Source organism: Rattus norvegicus, chromosome 4 (genome assembly GCF_036323735.1).
Source record: "Rattus norvegicus strain BN/NHsdMcwi chromosome 4, GRCr8, whole genome shotgun sequence".
Taxonomy (NCBI): Eukaryota; Metazoa; Chordata; class Mammalia; order Rodentia; family Muridae; genus Rattus; species Rattus norvegicus.
Genome location: NC_086022.1, coordinates 56,441,909 through 56,459,556, shown reverse-complemented (window position 1 = coordinate 56,459,556; position 17,648 = coordinate 56,441,909). Strand labels below are relative to the sequence as shown.

Here is a 17,648-nt window from a genome sequence, read left to right as displayed (position 1 = left end):
GAACAAAGTGTAAGTCACGAGATCCAAGTGTTTGAAGAAATTTACAAGATTACAATACTATCAAATAGTTGAGTTAGTGTCAAAATCATAATTTATTTCAAGCAGGGCATTTTTCAGCTATACCAAATGTAAGGTTCTGATAAATAAATCTTTCTACATATTATTAGGTTATAATTCATGCATGTAGATATCTTTTGTTAAATTCTAACTCTCAAGTTGTGATATTCATAGTAAACCATGTGCAGCAAAATTGATAGAAAATATCTTTAAATATATGTTTTTTTTTTATTTTATGTGTATGTGTGTTTTGCCTGTGTTTATTTCTGTGTACCTCATGTGTAAAGTGCCCCTGAAGGACAGAAGTGGGCATCAGATCCCCTGAAACTGAACCTATGAGTGATAATGAGAACATTTGTGGGGGCTATGAATCACACTCTGTTCCTCTGGAAGAGGAGCTAGTGTTCTCAACGTATGGGTTGGGTCACCTCTCCATCCTAAAACTGTCTTCGAATCCTCCAGCATTTCTCCTTCCCTTAGCATTATACTAGCATTTCCATTCTCAACCCATGGAAACTCCCACCCTCTTTATTTTTTGTTTCTATCCCTACAGAATTTTCTTTCTACCTTCTGAGGTAGGTTTTGTCCACTAAGTGATGTGCTTAATAACCACCTTCATTGTTGGCGTAAAGCCACTGCATTCCTTGTTACTGGTGAGTAGCATTCTATCACAGCATGTGGTTTTCCAATGTTAGAAGTGGAAACCCGAAACCAGGCATTTTCTCATACTAGACAAGTGCTTTACCTCTGGGCTGAGAATAGTGAGATGTTTATCATGACGAAGCCAAAGTAATATCCTGTCAATACTTACACAAATACTTTGTTTTTGAGCAAATAATTCTTTCAGTTTATTTAACATTTAGCAATTAAAAATTATAATTCATATGACAAGTTCCAACTTAACTGTATAAGATACTGAAGAACTAGTGTTTACTGTTTTCTAAACGTGTGTCCCATGGTGCACAGTCAGGCAGCTATTCAGTTCTTTTCATGTCATTTATTATAGTCACTTCAATAATTTTTAAAGCGATTGTATACTGATATCAATGGGATTGTTTCGCAGTATTAATTGATTACAATTTTAATTATCATCCTGAAACTGCCTTTGGATACTTAGTATGTGGAAAACTTACATCCAAACCCTTAATGTTTCCATTTTGAAAATTTAGTTAGAAGCTTTGTGAAATAATCAGTCAAATATTATGATAAAAGTTGTATCTACCTACCTTCTTACTTTAGAATTGTGAATATGATTCTGAAGGTATAATAAAAATACTGTATCCAAATAAAAGGTGTAGCTGTATTTCGAATGTTTATGAAATTAGGAATGAGAGTTTACATTCTTGATACATGAAAATATAATCTGATCAGGCAGGTAGACTATGCTTCCTTGACTATGGGGGTTGCAAAATGCACAGAACAAACTTTACACTGTATATAAAGAGTTCTGAAATGTTTCTCCACATTTTTGAACTTCAAAAGGAAAAACACTTCTGCACTAGACATCTACTAAGTTCTATTTAGAGAATTATGAAAACTTGTGGTTAGTAAAAGGCTTTCATGTCTCCAGAGACACTTTAATGAAAACGCAGCTCATTATGAATCTCCAAAAGAAAATGCGAAGAGCAAAACACTTTTGAAATTATTTTATAGAGAATTTGGTTAGGACTCATGGGCAAACACTCCCTAGACTCTGCAGGACAAGCACTGTCAGCATCTATTGAATTTTTGTCTTGTATTTGTTTTGGGAAGAATCCACATCAATAATGTAAGTATAATTACAATCATTGTGCTCAAGTAATATGTTTAAAAAGTAATTGAATGTAAATTACATTCAGGTTGAGTATTTGTGAAATGTTTATGTATGCAATAAAACAAGGTAAAGCATAGAAAATCAGAACTTCCCTTTAAATATTTACTTTATTAACATTTTAGTATGATAAGAGAATTGACACAATAACAACATTGTTCACATTTAATATTTGGATATTTTTAATACTATAACCTAATATAGAACATCATACATGTGCTTCCTCTTTTCTTATTAGTAGTTCAGCTTATGAATCAACCTCCTATAAAATTAAAATCTAATATTATGTATCAAGCAATTAGAGATGTGAAGACATATTGTGAAAATTGACATATTCATGCCTATTACATTAAAAATATACTCATACTGCTTGCATGAAATGTTTACAAAGAGAAATAAAACCAACCTTCCAGTTCTCTAGCAGTGCATTATTCTAGTATGGAAAATAATATCAGTTTCAACACTAACATTGTTTTAAATTATGCAAAAATCTAACTGGTTTTGTAAGTCATATATGACGTTATACTTTATCATTCCATAGGGTAATTTTATGCATTCAAAAGAAAAGATAAAACAGAAATGTTATGAGACTGTCATGACTGTCATGAGATTGTTTCTTGTTAGACTAGAACAAATACCTGCTCACCTGAATAGATGTGATCAAATACAAAGTAAAGCCATGATCCACCCTAATAAGGATTCAGTGAAATTTTGGAGTTACTTACAGTGATATGAGTGAGGAATATAGACACAGCCACCTTGCAGAATGGCGTGTCCTCTTTCTGCACTGATTGTCATTTTTAGTAACCTTTAGTAAATACTTAGCCTATATTGCCTTTCGGTTTTATTTATTCCAGGGAGGTTATAAATTTTGTTTAGTTCTTAAGGCTATGAACCTTTAGGACATGTTTCAAATCAGACGAAATATCTACATAATGTAGTCCTTATATGTTATAACCAAATTTCATGTATGTAATAAAACTTATCATAATGGGTTTATAACCCAAAAGGAAGACTGAGAGAGGTAGAACAGCTTTCATACCTACAGAATGGAAGGTGTGTGGTAATACTATATTGTCAGTGCATTTTATTAAGATAAAATTCACCTTTGACACACTCATAGATACACCTACTGTGACGCTTCCTATTGTTAACCTGATGAGTTATAGAATCACCATGAGAACAAGACTCTGGGCATGTCTGTGAGAATTTGGCTGGATTGCATAACTGAGTTAGAAGGAGCCAACTTAAATGTGGGGAAGCGTTCCAGGGGCAGAGAACTAGGTCTAAAATCAAAAGAGAAGTGGAGCTGAGCTGTGGCAGCCATCAGCTTCATTTCCTTAACTGCAGCTGCACTGTGACCAGATACCACAAGCTTCTACCCTGCCCTCGTGAATTGTACCTCAAACTGTGAGTCAAAGCAAACCCTTTCTTTAAACATCTTTTCCCTAGTACTTTGTCTCAGTAACAAGACAAGTAACCAAAGCACCCAGAGATTCACTTTTATTTGAATTCATTAATTAGGTGCTCTATACGTTATATCAGTGCAGAATCTTTACTGTATTTATTCAAATATAAATATAGCGAATATCATCACAGGCTGTTTTTTATTTAATTTTATTTAATGGGGCATGCGTTTAAATGAAGTTCATACTTTAAATGAGAACTTCAAACTTTGTGAAAGCTTAGGCAATCATATATATTTTTTCTAAATTGTCACATAAAAGCTAGAGCTATCAAGTAGAGGACAGATCATGAAAAAAAAATCAGAACGGCCTCTGGAAGACAGGGTTTTAATGCCTTAATAAATAGTTGAGCACAACAGAGTAGCCTTCAAATTTTACTTAGCCACTGACTTCTAAAACTACAGAACAATTTTGACCCTATAAAAATGCTCTTGATGGCTGTGTTTACCAGAATTTATTGCTACCAATTTAGAAAACCACAATCCTATGAAATGTAGCAATGTGCAAACAACCTCAAGCCCTGTAATGCAGCTACATTTTTATATCATTTAAATACAGATGAGGACGAAGATAAAGACCAATATTGTGATTGCTTTTCAGATATTACACATTTCTTATAATATATGTATGGGTGAGCATGTATAAATAACTTTCACATTAGCATGTGCTAAATTTGCTCTGATGTGAAGGGTCTTCTCTTTGGCCGGTGATTTCTCAGTTATTTTAAAAATATTCTGACTCATCAAGTAATCAGATGAATATCTGTTTTCAGCTCTATGATTATAAATATACAGCCTTCAACGTGTTTTCCAAAATGTTCAGGTGTTACCTGTATGTGATATTTAAGATCCTTAGTAACAGGTCGATGTTCCTTTTATAACTTTTTTAATCTATTGCACATTTACTTCTTATTATCACAGGGCATATAAAAACAGTGCTATTTTTGTTATAGGCAAATCAAACTTATTTCATAGCATATTTTATTTGGATATATTGAATACATATTTACATGTACATACATATATATGTATATTAAAACACAATTTTGACCTTGTATTGATTTTTCATAGAATGTATTCACATCTAGAGCTTATTTAATTCCTTTAGAACAAGACAGGATCATTATCCAACTTATTTCTACTGAAAAATCAAAGCTGTTGAGTTGTATTAAAATATGTAATTTCATGTGGTAATTGATTTTTGGGATGGGATGTTTCACACATTTCATATTTGATAGCTAACATGTATGGCATTAGAGACTTCCTGCTTTTACTTAGCTCACTGCACATTAGTGTTGCTAAATGGACAGAAGAGTGCCCTTCACAGACCCCTTAGATCTCCTCTAGTGCTCACTGTCCATTGATCTGTGCAAATTCTATTTTAAAAAAACTGTTACAAAGAAGTTGATTGCTGGCTTTTTCTTATACCTGTTAGAAATGATGCTATGATTCTGGGAACACAGTGACATCATAACTCCCTTTTCACTGAGAAGTTTTTTCAGCCACACTATAGCTTCAGTTACTATTTATATTCAATAATAGCTTTCAAAAACAAACCATTTTCTGACCAATTTTATGCTAGAGACTTTTCTCTATATACTTTATAACATTTTAAGCACTGCTAGCATACTCTCAAACCCAAGCTTCACCCCTTTGGGCCAATGTTCCTGTCTAAATAACACAGATGTAATCCAAAGTACCAATGAAAACCTTCAAGACACCATTTCTTATGTTCTGAAACCATGTTCATAGTTCACTTATCACAGCAGTTCCTTCCTGTCTCAGGACTATATATAATAATATGCAAATTGGCAGTCTTGAGTAGGTCATTGAATTCAGCTCCTGGCCAGGGAATAAGTACCATATAAGGATGAACTCAGTGCCCTCGCTTACAACCTCCCACTAGGGACAATTTTAGTTAATATCTGCACCAGTTCATCATGTGATTTACACACTATGTCCTTTCCACCATTCGATTCTCTAGCACATGGGAAGACAGCACAGAATTCCCTTCAAGTATACCTTTGCACTAAGCTGTCAAACTCATAAGGAAGAAAATAATGAGGTGGCATTTGGATATACTCACACTGGCGAACAGGACAAGGGAAGAGATAGATGACCCCTTGCAGGTAACCTCAGTATCTCATCCTATCCTTCCCTTTATTCACTCAGGAGGAAGTTGAGAGAACTTTAGTCAAAATTTCACTTGTATTCTTGAGTGCTAGTTAAAGGGACCAAATTATTGACCTCTATTATCTCAGTCTTTCCATGGAAAATTATACACGGCATCCATCAGCAGAGGGCTACGACCTTCTCATATCTAACTAGGTCTTATTTAAGGTAAGGGAATTTCTCCAACGTTGAAATCTATGTCTCAATCCAGTTAAACTAACCACTATGTCAATCCAGAGGGTTATCCAAACTCTCCAACATTTCTAATATGTTCACCTATGAAGAGACGTGCCAAGAGAAAATCAGCAGTTCGATTCCACCCACATATACCCATGCACAATAGACAACTATTTTCATAGATTGACAGATGCACAACACTGATTGAATATAACCTCGCTGCTTTGATCTTCCTTTATTTCTTCAATCAGATTATGTCCCAATTTTCACCTTACTAATAACTCAAGGAATCAGGGAAGTCCTTTTAACAAGAAATTATATACATGACTATTGACATTAAATATTTACTAGGAGAAGTACTGAAGGTCAATCAGACATTAAAGCAGATGTTTACTAAATTTACCCGAGAAACCTAACAGACCTGACAACATTTCTTCCAGTGATACTTCTGAATTCTCTTATAATTCCCCAATCCAGACATCTCGCATCTGAAATCCGGCCTTAGAGAATTTTCCTTGAAATAGAACTGAAAGACAATGTTTGTTCTTGTGTATTATATTTCTGTGACTATTTGTCACAGTCATTAATGATGATTACAATAATTACAGTCCTGAACAAGAAACACTTATCAAATTATCTCCTCCATACCTGGTGTTAGGAATGATTCAAAATTCTTCCACAGAATACAAACCTTGGAGTATCGCTTGACCAGCTCATAACACTTCCTCCTCATAGTTCCTTCCTTCCTCTTACTTCCTAAAGAGCCTTTCTCACATCCAGCTCCTCTATTAGTACAATATTTACCAGTTCACTTAAATTGACAGCCTAGTGGTACCTGTGCTTTTTTAAGAGGAGTCCAGATTCTATATACCAAATTTCTAAGACTCATAAACTCAGAAGCCCAAATACTGATTCAAGTTCAATGCTACAAAGTCACCACTTAATTTTACCATTGTCTTCCAAAATGTTCTTTAATATCTCCATGGCCTAATGCTTGGGAATTCAGTAGTCCCCTACATAGAGACATAGAGTGTGAACTCAGTCTCTTCAGTATGACCACACAGATGTCACTTGCAATGAGATCATTTACTTTCTAGAATTTCTTAAAACACATCACGTTTATCCCAAAATAAAAAAAAAAAATGAGTCTGCAGCCAAATCCCGTGGGAGGGAGAGCTTAACCTTCAGAGAGGCAGACACGCCTGGGAAACCAGAAGAGACTGCACGCTGCACACATTACTGATTCCAGAGGAAAACACCAAACGCCATCTGGAAGCCTGGTGCACTGAAGCTCACAGAAAGGGCGGTGCAGATCTTCCTGGTTGCTACCGCCGCAGAGAGCTCGTAGGCAGCACCCCGCTAGCAAACTTGAGCCTCGGGACCACAGGTAAGACCAACTTTGCTGCTGCAAGTGACCTGCCTGGTGAACTCGGGACACACAGAGGCAGAATTCCTCTAGGACCTGGCAAGTCCTGTGTTTACCTGGAATCCAACACCCGCGGATCCCGGCCCACAGCAGCTCTCTGCTCCCTGACCCCGTGGGAGAGAGACCCAACCGCCTGGTCAGGTGGGCACTCCTGAGGCTGTAGAGCGGAAGAGACCACAAACACTACCCACACCTGCCCACATCCCTGGCCCAAGAGGAAACTGTAGAAGGCCTCTGGGTTCCCGTGGGGGAGGGCCCAGGAGCGGCATGACCCTTGTGCATGAGACACTGCTGGAACCTAAAAGAACAGACCAGATAAACAGTTCTCTGCACCCAAATCCCATGGGAGGGAGAGCTAAACCTTCAGAGAGGCAGACACGCCGGGGAAACCAGAAGAGACTGCACTCTGCACACATTACTGATTCCAGAGGAAAACACCAAATGCCATCTGGAACCCTGGTGCACTGAAGCAACCAGAAAGGGCGGCGCAGATCTTCCTGGTTGCTGCCACCACAGAGAGCTCGTGGGCAGCACCCCGCGAGCAAACTTGAGCCTTGGGACCACAGGTAAGACCAACTTTTCTGCTGCAAGTGACCTGCCTGGTGAACTCAAGACAGGCCCACAAGAACAGCTGAAGACCTGTAGAGAGGAAAAACTACACGCCCGAAAGCAGAACACTCTGTCCCCATAACAGGCTGAAAGAAAACAGGAAAACAGGTCTACAGCACTCCTGACACACAGGCTTATAGGACAGTCTAGCCACTGTCAGAAATAGCAGAACAAAGCAACACTAGAGATAATCTGATGGCGAGAGGCAAGCGCAGGAACCCAAGCAACTGAAACCAAGACTACATGGCACCATCGGAGCCCAATTCTCCCATCAAAACAAACATGGAATATCCAAACACACCAGAAAAGAAAGATCTAGTTTCAAAATCATATTTGATCATGATGCTGGAGGACTTCAAGAAAGACATGAAGAACTCCCTTAGAGAACAAGTAGAAGCCTACAGAGAGGAATTGCAAAAATCCCTAAAAGAATTCCAGGAAATCATAAATAAACAAGTAGAAGCCCATAGAGAGGAGTCACAAATATCCCTGAAAGAATTCCAGGAAAACATAATCAAAGAGCTGAAGGAATTAAAAATGGAAATAGAAGCAATCAAGAAAGAACACATGGAAACAACCCTGGATATGGAAAACCAAAAGAAGAGACAAGGAGCCATAGATACGAGCTTCACCAACAGAATACAAGAGATGGAAGAGAGAATCTCAGGAGCAGAAGATTCCATAGAAATCATTGACTCAACTGTCAAAGATAATGTAAAGCGGAAAAAGCTACTGGTCCAAAACATACAGGAAATCCAGGACTCAATGAGAAGATAAAACCTAAGGATAATAGGTATAGAAGAGAGTGAAGACTCACAGCTCAAAGGACCAGTAAATATCTTCAACAAAATCATAGAAGAAAACTTCCCTAACCTAAAAAAAGAGATACCCATAGGCATACAAGAAGCCTACAGAACTCCAAATAGATTGGACCAGAAAAGAAACACCTCCCATTACATAATAGTCAAAACACCAAACGCACAAAATAAAGAAAGAATATTAAAAGCAGTAAGGGAAAAAGGTCAAGTAACTTATAAAGGCAGACCTATCAGAATCACACCAGACTTTTCGCCAGAAACTATGAAGGCCAGAAGATCCTGGACTGATGTCATACAGACCCTAAGAGAACACAAATACCAGCCCAGGTTACTGTATCCTGCAAAACTCTCAATTAACATAGATGGAGAAACCAAGATATTCCATGACAAACCAAATTTACACAATATCTTTCTAAAAATCCAGCACTACAAAAGATAATAAATGGTAAAGCCCGACATAAGGAGGCAGGCTATACCCTAGAAGAAGCAACAAACTAATCGTCTTGGCAACAAAACAAAGAGAAGAAAAGCACACAAACATAACCTCACATCCAAATATGAATATAACAGGAAGCAATAATCACTATTCCTTAATATCTCTCAACATCAATGGCTTCAACTCCCCAATAAAAAGACATAGATTAAGAAACTGGATATGCAACGAGGACCCTGCATTCTGCTGCCTACAGGAAACATACCTCTGAGACAAAGACAGACACTACCTCAGAGTGAAAGGCTGGAAAACAACATTCCAACCAAATGCTCGGGAGAAGCAAGCTGGAGTAGCCATTCTAATATCAAATAAAATCAATTTTCAACTAAAAGTCATAAAAAAGATAAGGAAGGACACTTCATATTCATCAAAGGAAAAATCCACCAAGATGAACTCTCAATCCTAAATATCTATGCCCCAAATACAAGGGAACCTACATACGTAAAATAAACCTTACTAAAGCTCAAAACACGCATTGCACCTCACACAATAATAGTAGGAGATTTCAACACCCCACTCTCATCAATGGACAGATCATGGAAACAGAAATTAAACAGAGATGTAGACAGACTAAGAGAAGTCATGAGCCAAATGGCCTGAACAGATATTTACAGAACATTCTATCCTAAAGCAAAAGGATATACCTTCTTCTCAGCTCCTCATGGTACTTTCTCCAAAACTGACCATATAGTTGGTCAAAAAACGGGCCTCAACAGGTACAGAAAGATAGAAATAATCCCATGCGTGCTATCCGACCACCACGGCCTAAAACTGGTCTTCAATAACAATAAGGGAAGAATGCCCACATATACGTGGAAATTTAACAATGCTCTACTCAATGATAACCTGGTCAAGGAAGAAATAAAGCAAGAAATTAAAAACTTTTCAGAATTTAATGAAAATGAAGGTACAACATACCCAAATTTATGGGACACAATGAAAGATGTGCTAAGAGGAAAACTCAGAGTGCTGAGTGCCTGCAGAAAGAAACAGGAAAGAGCATATGTCAGCAGCTTGACAGCACACCTAAAAGCTCTAGAACAAAAAGAAGCAAATACACCCAGGAGGAGTAGAAGGCAGGAAACAATCAAACTCAGAGCTGAAATCAACCAAGTAGAAACAAAAAGGACCATAGAAAGAATCAACAGAACTAAAAATTGGTTCTTTGAGAAAATCAACAAGATAGATAAACCCTTAGCCAGACTAACGAGAGAACACAGAGAGTGTGTCTAAATTAACAAAATCAGAAATGAAAAGGGAGACATAACTACAGATTCAGAGGAAATTCAAAAAATCATCAGATCTTACTATAAAAGACTATATTCAACAAAACTTGAAAAGCTGCAGGAAATGGACAATTTCCTAGACAGATACCAGGTACGGATGTTAAATCAGGAACAGATAAACCAGTTAAACAACCCCATAACTCCTAAGGAAATAGAAGCAGTCATTAAAGGTCTCCCAAACAAAAAGAGCCCAGGTCCAGACGGGTTTAGTGCAGAATTCTATCAGACCTTCATAGAAGACCTCATACCAATACTATCCAAACTATTCCACAAAATTGAAACAGATGGAGCACTACCGAATTCTTTCGTTGAAGCCACAATTACTCTTATACCTAAACCACACAAAGATACAACAAAGAAAGAGAACTTCAGACCAATTTCCCTTATGAATATCGACGCAAAAATACTCAATAAAATTCTGGCAAACCGAATCCAAGAGCACATCAAAACAATCATCCACCATGATCAAGTAGGCTTCATCCCAGGCATGCAGGGATGGTTTAATATACGGAAAACCATCAACGTGATCCATTATATAAACAAACTGAAAGAACAAAACCACATGATCATTTCATTAGATGCTGAGAAAGCATTTGACAAAATTCAACACCCCTTCATGATAAATGTCCTGGAAAGAATAGGAATTCAAGGCCCATACCTAAACATAGTAAAAGCCATATACAGCAAACCAGTTGCTAACATTAAACTAAACGGAGAGAAACTTGAAGCAATCCCACTAAAATCATGGACTAGACAAGGCTTCTCACTCTCTCCCTACTTATTCGATATAGGTCTTGAAGTTCTAGCCAGAGCAATCAGACAACAAATGGAGGTCAAGGGGATACAGATCGGAAAAGAAGAAGTCAAAATATCACTATTTGCAGATGATATGATAGTATATTTAAGTGATCCCAAAAGTTCCACCAGAGAACTACTAAAGCTGATAAACAACTTCAGCAAAGTGTCTGGGTATAAAATTAACTAAAATAAATCAGTAGCCTTCCTCTACACAAAAGAGAAACTAGCCAAGAAAGAAATTAGGGAAACGACACACTTCATAATAGATCCAAATAATATAAAGTACCTCAGTGTGACTTTAACCAAGCAAGTAAAAGATTTGTACAATAAGAACTTCAAGACACTGAAGAAAGAAATTGAAGAATACCTCAGAAGATGGAAAGATCTCCCATGCTCATGGATTTGCAGGATTAATATAATAAAAATGGCCATTTTACCAAAAGCGATCTACAGATTCAATGCAATCACCATCAAAATACCAATCCAATTCTTCAAAGAGTTAGACAGAACAATTTGCAAATTCATCTGGAATAACAAAAAACCCAGGATAGCTAAAACTATCCTGAACAATAAAAGGACTTCAGGGGGAATCACTATCACTGACCTCAAGCAGTATTACAGAGCAATAGTGATAAAAACTGCATGGTATTGGTACAGAGACAGATAGATAGACCAATGGAATAGAATTGAAGACCCAAAAATGAATCCACACACCTATGGTCACTTGATTTTTGACAAAGGAGCCAAAACCATCCAATGGAAAAAAGATAGCATTTTCAGCAAATGGTACTCGTTCAACTGGAGGTCACCATGTAGAAGAATGCAGATAGATCCATGCTCATCACCCTGTACAAAGCTTAAGTCCAAGTGGATCAAGGACCTCCACATCAAACCTGATACACTCAAACTAATAGAAGAAAAACTAGGGAAGCATCTGGAACACATGGGCACTGGAAAAAATTTCCTGAACAAAACACCAATGGCTTATGCTCTAAGATCAAGAATCGACAAATGGGATCTCATAAAACTGCAAAGCTTCTGTAAGGCAAAGGACACTGTGTTTAGGACAAATCGACAACCAACAGATTGGGAAAAGATCTTTAAAAATCCTACAACAGATAGAGGCCTTATATCCAAAATTACAAAGAACTCAAGAAGTTAGACCGCAGGGAGACAAATAACCCTATTAAAAAATGGGGTTCAGAGCTAAACAAAGAATTCACAGCTGAGGAATGCCGAATGGCTGAGAAACACCTAAAGAAATGTTCAACATCTTTAGTCATAAGGGAAATGCAAATCAAAACAACCCTGAGATTTCACCTCACACCAGTGAGAATGGCTAAGATCAAAAACTCAGGTGACAGCAGATGCTGGCGAGGATGCGGAGAAAGAGGAACACTCCTCCATTGTTGGTAGGATTGCAGACTGGTACAACCATTCTGGAAATCAGTCTGGAGGTTCCTCAGAAAATTGGACATTGAACTGCCTGAGGATCCAGCTATACCTCTCTTGGGCATATACCCAAAAGATGCCCCAACATATAACAAAGACACGTGCTCCACTATGTTCATCGCAGCCTTATTTATAATAGCCAGAAGCTGGAAAGAATCCAGATGCCCTTCAACAGAGGAATGGATACAGAAAATGTGGTACATCTACACAATGGAATATTACTCAGCTATCAAAAACAACGGCTTTATGAAATTCGTAGGCAAATGGTTGGAACTGGAAAATATCATCCTGAGTGAGCTAACCCAAACACAGAAAGACATACATGGTATGCACTCACTGATAAGTGGCTATTAGCCCAAACGCTTGAATTACCCTAGATGCCTAGAACACCCATTCAGAGCCTGCCCCACATGTGGCCCATACATATACAGCCACCCAATTAGACAAGATGGATGAAGCAAAGAAGTGCAGGCCGACAGGAGCCGGATGTAGATCGCTCCTGAGAGACACAGCCAGAATACAGCAAATACAGAGGCGAATGCCAGCAGCAAACCACTGAACTGAGAATAGGACCCCCGTTGACGGAATCGGAGAAAGAACTGGAAGAGCTTGAAGGGGCTCGAGACCCTATATGTACAACAATGCCAAACAACCAGAGCTTCCAGGGACTAAGCCACTACCTAAAGACTATACATGGACTGACCCTGGACTCTGACCTCATAGGTAGCAATAAATATCCTAGTAAGAGCACCAGTGGAAGGGGAAGCCCTGGGTCCTGCTAAGGCTGAACCCCCAGTGAACTAGACTGTTGGGGGGAGGGTGGCAATGGGGGGGAGGGTGGGGAGGGGAACACCCATAAGGAAGGGGAGTGGGGAGGGGGATGTTTGCCCTGAAACCGGGAAACGGAATAACAATCGAAATGTATATAAGAAATACTCAAGGTAATAAAAAAAATGAATCTTTTTCTGGGGTTCTTTTTAATCATAGCATCTTTATTTTCCTCAGCTCATTTAATGATGCCAATTTAAAATTGAATTCCTGTACTGTCCTGATACATCTATCTATCTATCTATCTATCTATCTATCTATCTATCTATCTATCTATCTATCTATCTATCTTTTGATCTCTCTAAATTCCAACTGTCCATAAGAGTGTTTCAATCAGTATAACAACTGGGCATATATCAAATTCTGGAATTTGGAAAATGAGACACTAACAGTTAGCATCTCTCAGGTTTTGGTCACTTTTGTCCTTTACAGTACATTCATGCCAAAGGGTGAATTCATCAAACTACCGTACGTAACAATCTGCTAAAGGAGCATGAAAGAGCTTCCTGTTTGAGGGAATTACTTTCCAATTACACGACTTCCTTCAACCAAATCTATGGAAAAAAATAAGTGATATTCCCACTTATAATATTTATCTAGCTTCCACATAGCAATATTCTTACACATAGCAAGCCTAAGCTGCACATTAAAGATTTCCAGGTGTGTACCTAATTACACTTACGTTTACCCTATGTATATGGGCACACATGGAGAATAGATGAGGGTATTTGATCTCCTGGTGCCAAAGTTACATGGTCCTACATGGATGTTGGTAAATGAACCAGATTCTCTGCAGGAACAGCAAGTGTTCTTAACCCCTGAGCCATCTCCTCAGTGCCATAAACCTAGAAGTGCTTATGCTGCGATTGTTTACAGAATTCTGTTGTAATACAAAGCTCACATCTTTCTCTTGTTTTATGCCTCACTTGTGCTTTCCCCAGTGTACTGTGCATTCTTTAGTTTTATTTCATTTGTAAATTTTAATTGTCCTTCCCTTAGCTCATTTCTTAATGTTAGTTATCTTTTAAATTTTAATATATTACTATTATTAATACTTATTTTTTAATATTCACATTATATCCTACTCACTGGCTCTCCTCTCAGTTACACCCTCACAGTCCTCCTACCTCCTTCTCCCCTTCTTCTTCTCTGAACTGGTGGTCCCCCCCCCCCGGTATCCCTCACTGGAACACATCAAGTCTCTGTGAGGCTAGGCATATCCTGTCCCACCAAGGTCAGACAAGGCAACTTAGCTAGAAGAACATATCCCATGTAAAGGCTTTTGTCATAATTCCCACTCCAGTTGTTCAGGACCCATAGGAAGACCAAATGCACGATGGAAAAAGGAAGCATCTTCAAATGGTGCTGGTCTAAGTAGCAGTTTACATGTGGAAGACTGCAAATTGGTCCATATTTTTTACCCTACACAAAACTCAAGTCCAAGAGAATCAAGGTCCTCAACACAAAGCTAGATACACTAAATGTCATAAGAGAAAGTGGGAAATACCCTTGAAAGCAGGAAATACCCTGTTCAGCATACGTCCTGAACAGAATACCAATGGCTCAAGCTGTAAGATCAACAATTGATAAATGGGACGTTATGTAACTGCAAAGCTTCTGCAAGGCTAAGCATTATTGTAACTTTAGTTTTCTTCACCTATTCAGTGAACAACTTCCTTGTAGCTCTGGTTGAATCTCTTAGAATCCCATTCACTCCCACATTCACTTATTTGTGTTTTGTCTCCTTGAATGGTGGTGAAGTCTACCCAGCCCTTTGTTTTAGATATTTAGAAGATCGACTGCTGAGATCAAATCATCTGATAAATGTTCACCTAGTAAAGTGTCAACTAGTGACTGAGAACTAAACCCTTACTTACAGCTAAAATGTCTCCTTACCACCTAAAACATCCTGTTGTCCGGCACCTCTGTGAAGGATTAGTCAACCATATCTCGTTCCTCATTTAAAATATCTCTAGGAATATTTACTTAAAATCTGAAACACACGTTTTACTATCAGTCATTGGTCTACTGGTTTGGAAATTCTAATAATGCAATATGTGCATTCCGAAGCTCCTATCTCCTTTATTAAGTGTAGAATTCATGTCAATTCACTAATGTCCTTGGAAATGTTATAAAAAATTGCCATAATCTTAGCTTGTTTTTAGAAATCAATTTTTTTTTTTAGAATTAAGTTTCTGTTCTTTTTCTAATTTTATCCCTACAAAGGTTTATAATTTCTTCCAAGTACATTCGTCTGGATATAATCACAATGCCCTAGCATAATGCTCCTGGCTGTGGAACTTCCTTTTTATTTAGAAGAAGGATGCAGTCTTGCACCACTTCACCTCTTGGATTTCAATTATTTTTGATCAATGTTGATTTACACTGTAGTCCAAAGATCAAGTCCTTGGCAGGAAAGATTGATTCTAATTCCTATGTTGTAGAAATGATATAATCTGACTTCTGTCCTTAAGGGTAATGCGCAGACACAAACATTACCCTCACACTTAAGTCTCATGTGGAGGAGAGAAGTGGCAACAACTTTTCAAATAGATTTCCTGTAAATAGTTATTCGAAAAGTAACCATAGAAAGAGATCTAGTTTTCCATTTCCTGGTTCCTATTCATTTCAAAGCAATTCATTGGCCAGTTGTTACTAGATAAGACATATCAAATGAGAATAATTTCTATGAATTGAATGACAGGGAACATGTAAGAACTAATCTGAGTCCATTTTGAAAAAAATGATGTTTTTTGCTACACATATAAAAGTTCATTTTATGTTGGCTTCCCTGAATTACTAAATTTATGTGTGTACTTTTGAATGGAGTATTTAAGGAATTTGTTGTTTTTCCTGGAATTATGTGTCTAAGAGAAATAAGATATGAAAAGGTTACAGAAAATTTAATACAGAATTCCTACTGTGCTGTATATTGGGTTTTGTGTGTATGCATACATATCTGCACACGCACGCGCATGTCTGTTTGTGCTTGCGTGTGTGTGCGTGCGTGCGTGCGTGTGTGTGTGTGTGTGTGTTTGTGGGTGTTCGTATGTTTGGGCGTGTGTCTGTGCGTGTGCGTGTGCGTGTGCGTGCGCGTGCGTGCGTGCGTGCGTGCGTGCGTGCGTGCGTGCGTGTGTGTGTGTGTGTGTGTGTGTGTGTGTGTGTGTGTGTGTTTGTGTGTGTGTGTACAGCACAGTTTGCTTGGGAAATTCCAGGATATCTTTTCAGGAATCTGTTCTCCCCTCCCACCTTGCTTTGATGTAGCTTCTTTTGTTATTTCTGCCTCTTCGCTGACTATGCCAGCTTCCTGCTGGTTCTCTCCTCTCTACCTCCCATCTCACAGTAGGAACATTGGGCTGGGATTACAGAGGGAAGACAAGGCATCTGGTTCTTTGTTTTTAAACCAGAAATTCAGGGGAGAACTGAGGTCCAAGATTACACAGCAAGCACTTTATTCACGCTGAGCTATCTCACTAGCCCTTACTCTGCATGCTTTTTGGCACTGCAAAATAGCTGGCACTCTACAAATATTGCTAGCTAGGAATGAGAATAAATTCTGCTAATGGGTGATAATGTAGTCCTTTTTCAGATTTGATTTACTGAGTGATAGTAAAAGATGGATCACATTTGGAATATTTTTTATTGCAGTTAATATTGTTATTTTTATGTTGAAGCTCCACAAATTAGCTATAAATTTCTTTTTCCATAGAAAATGATTCCTTTTTTTTATTTTTTATCTTACAGGAGACAAAGGAAAAGAAGAACAGTACAATACTTAAAGGAGCAAAGTTTTCAATAATGTAACATTGAATGGTTTCCTCTTTGCTGTGGTTATGTAGGAGAATTCTGAATAAATTTCATGACTTAATAGATTTAATGTTACTGTTTTTTTTACTTATATCTGATTATTCATGTTTAGGTCAAGATTAACATGGCAATCATATTCAATGATATTTTATACTATTAATACTAAATGAAAACTATTTAAGTTTCATATATTAGTAATTAGAATTCAGGTAGAATTGCACACTATCTACAATGTTTTTATAAAAGTATTGATTTTTCCCACTTTAGGCTCATTCTACCCCTCAGCTGCTTTGAAGCATTTCTCGTTAAGCTACAGTTTTTACTTTGACCTGAGACCTACATACAGGATGTAGTTGTATGTACATTTCAACTGTTAGTAGTAATCCAGCACCATGCTTACCATTTAAAAATCAAGAACATTTATTAAAGCCTTTTAACTGAATTAATAAG

The 17,648-nt window shown here is 37.7% G+C and overlaps 1 long non-coding RNA gene across 1 annotated transcript; it reads left to right on the top strand.

Moving 5' to 3' along the window:
• The first annotated feature begins 1,675 nt into the window (after positions 1 to 1,675).
• On the top strand, positions 1,676 to 17,259 carry LOC120102158 (uncharacterized). Its single transcript, XR_005503329.2, has 3 exons — positions 1,676 to 1,825; positions 5,317 to 5,461; positions 17,136 to 17,259. It is a non-coding gene; the product is annotated as an uncharacterized LOC120102158 (long non-coding RNA).
• The last annotated feature ends 389 nt before the right edge of the window (positions 17,260 to 17,648 follow it).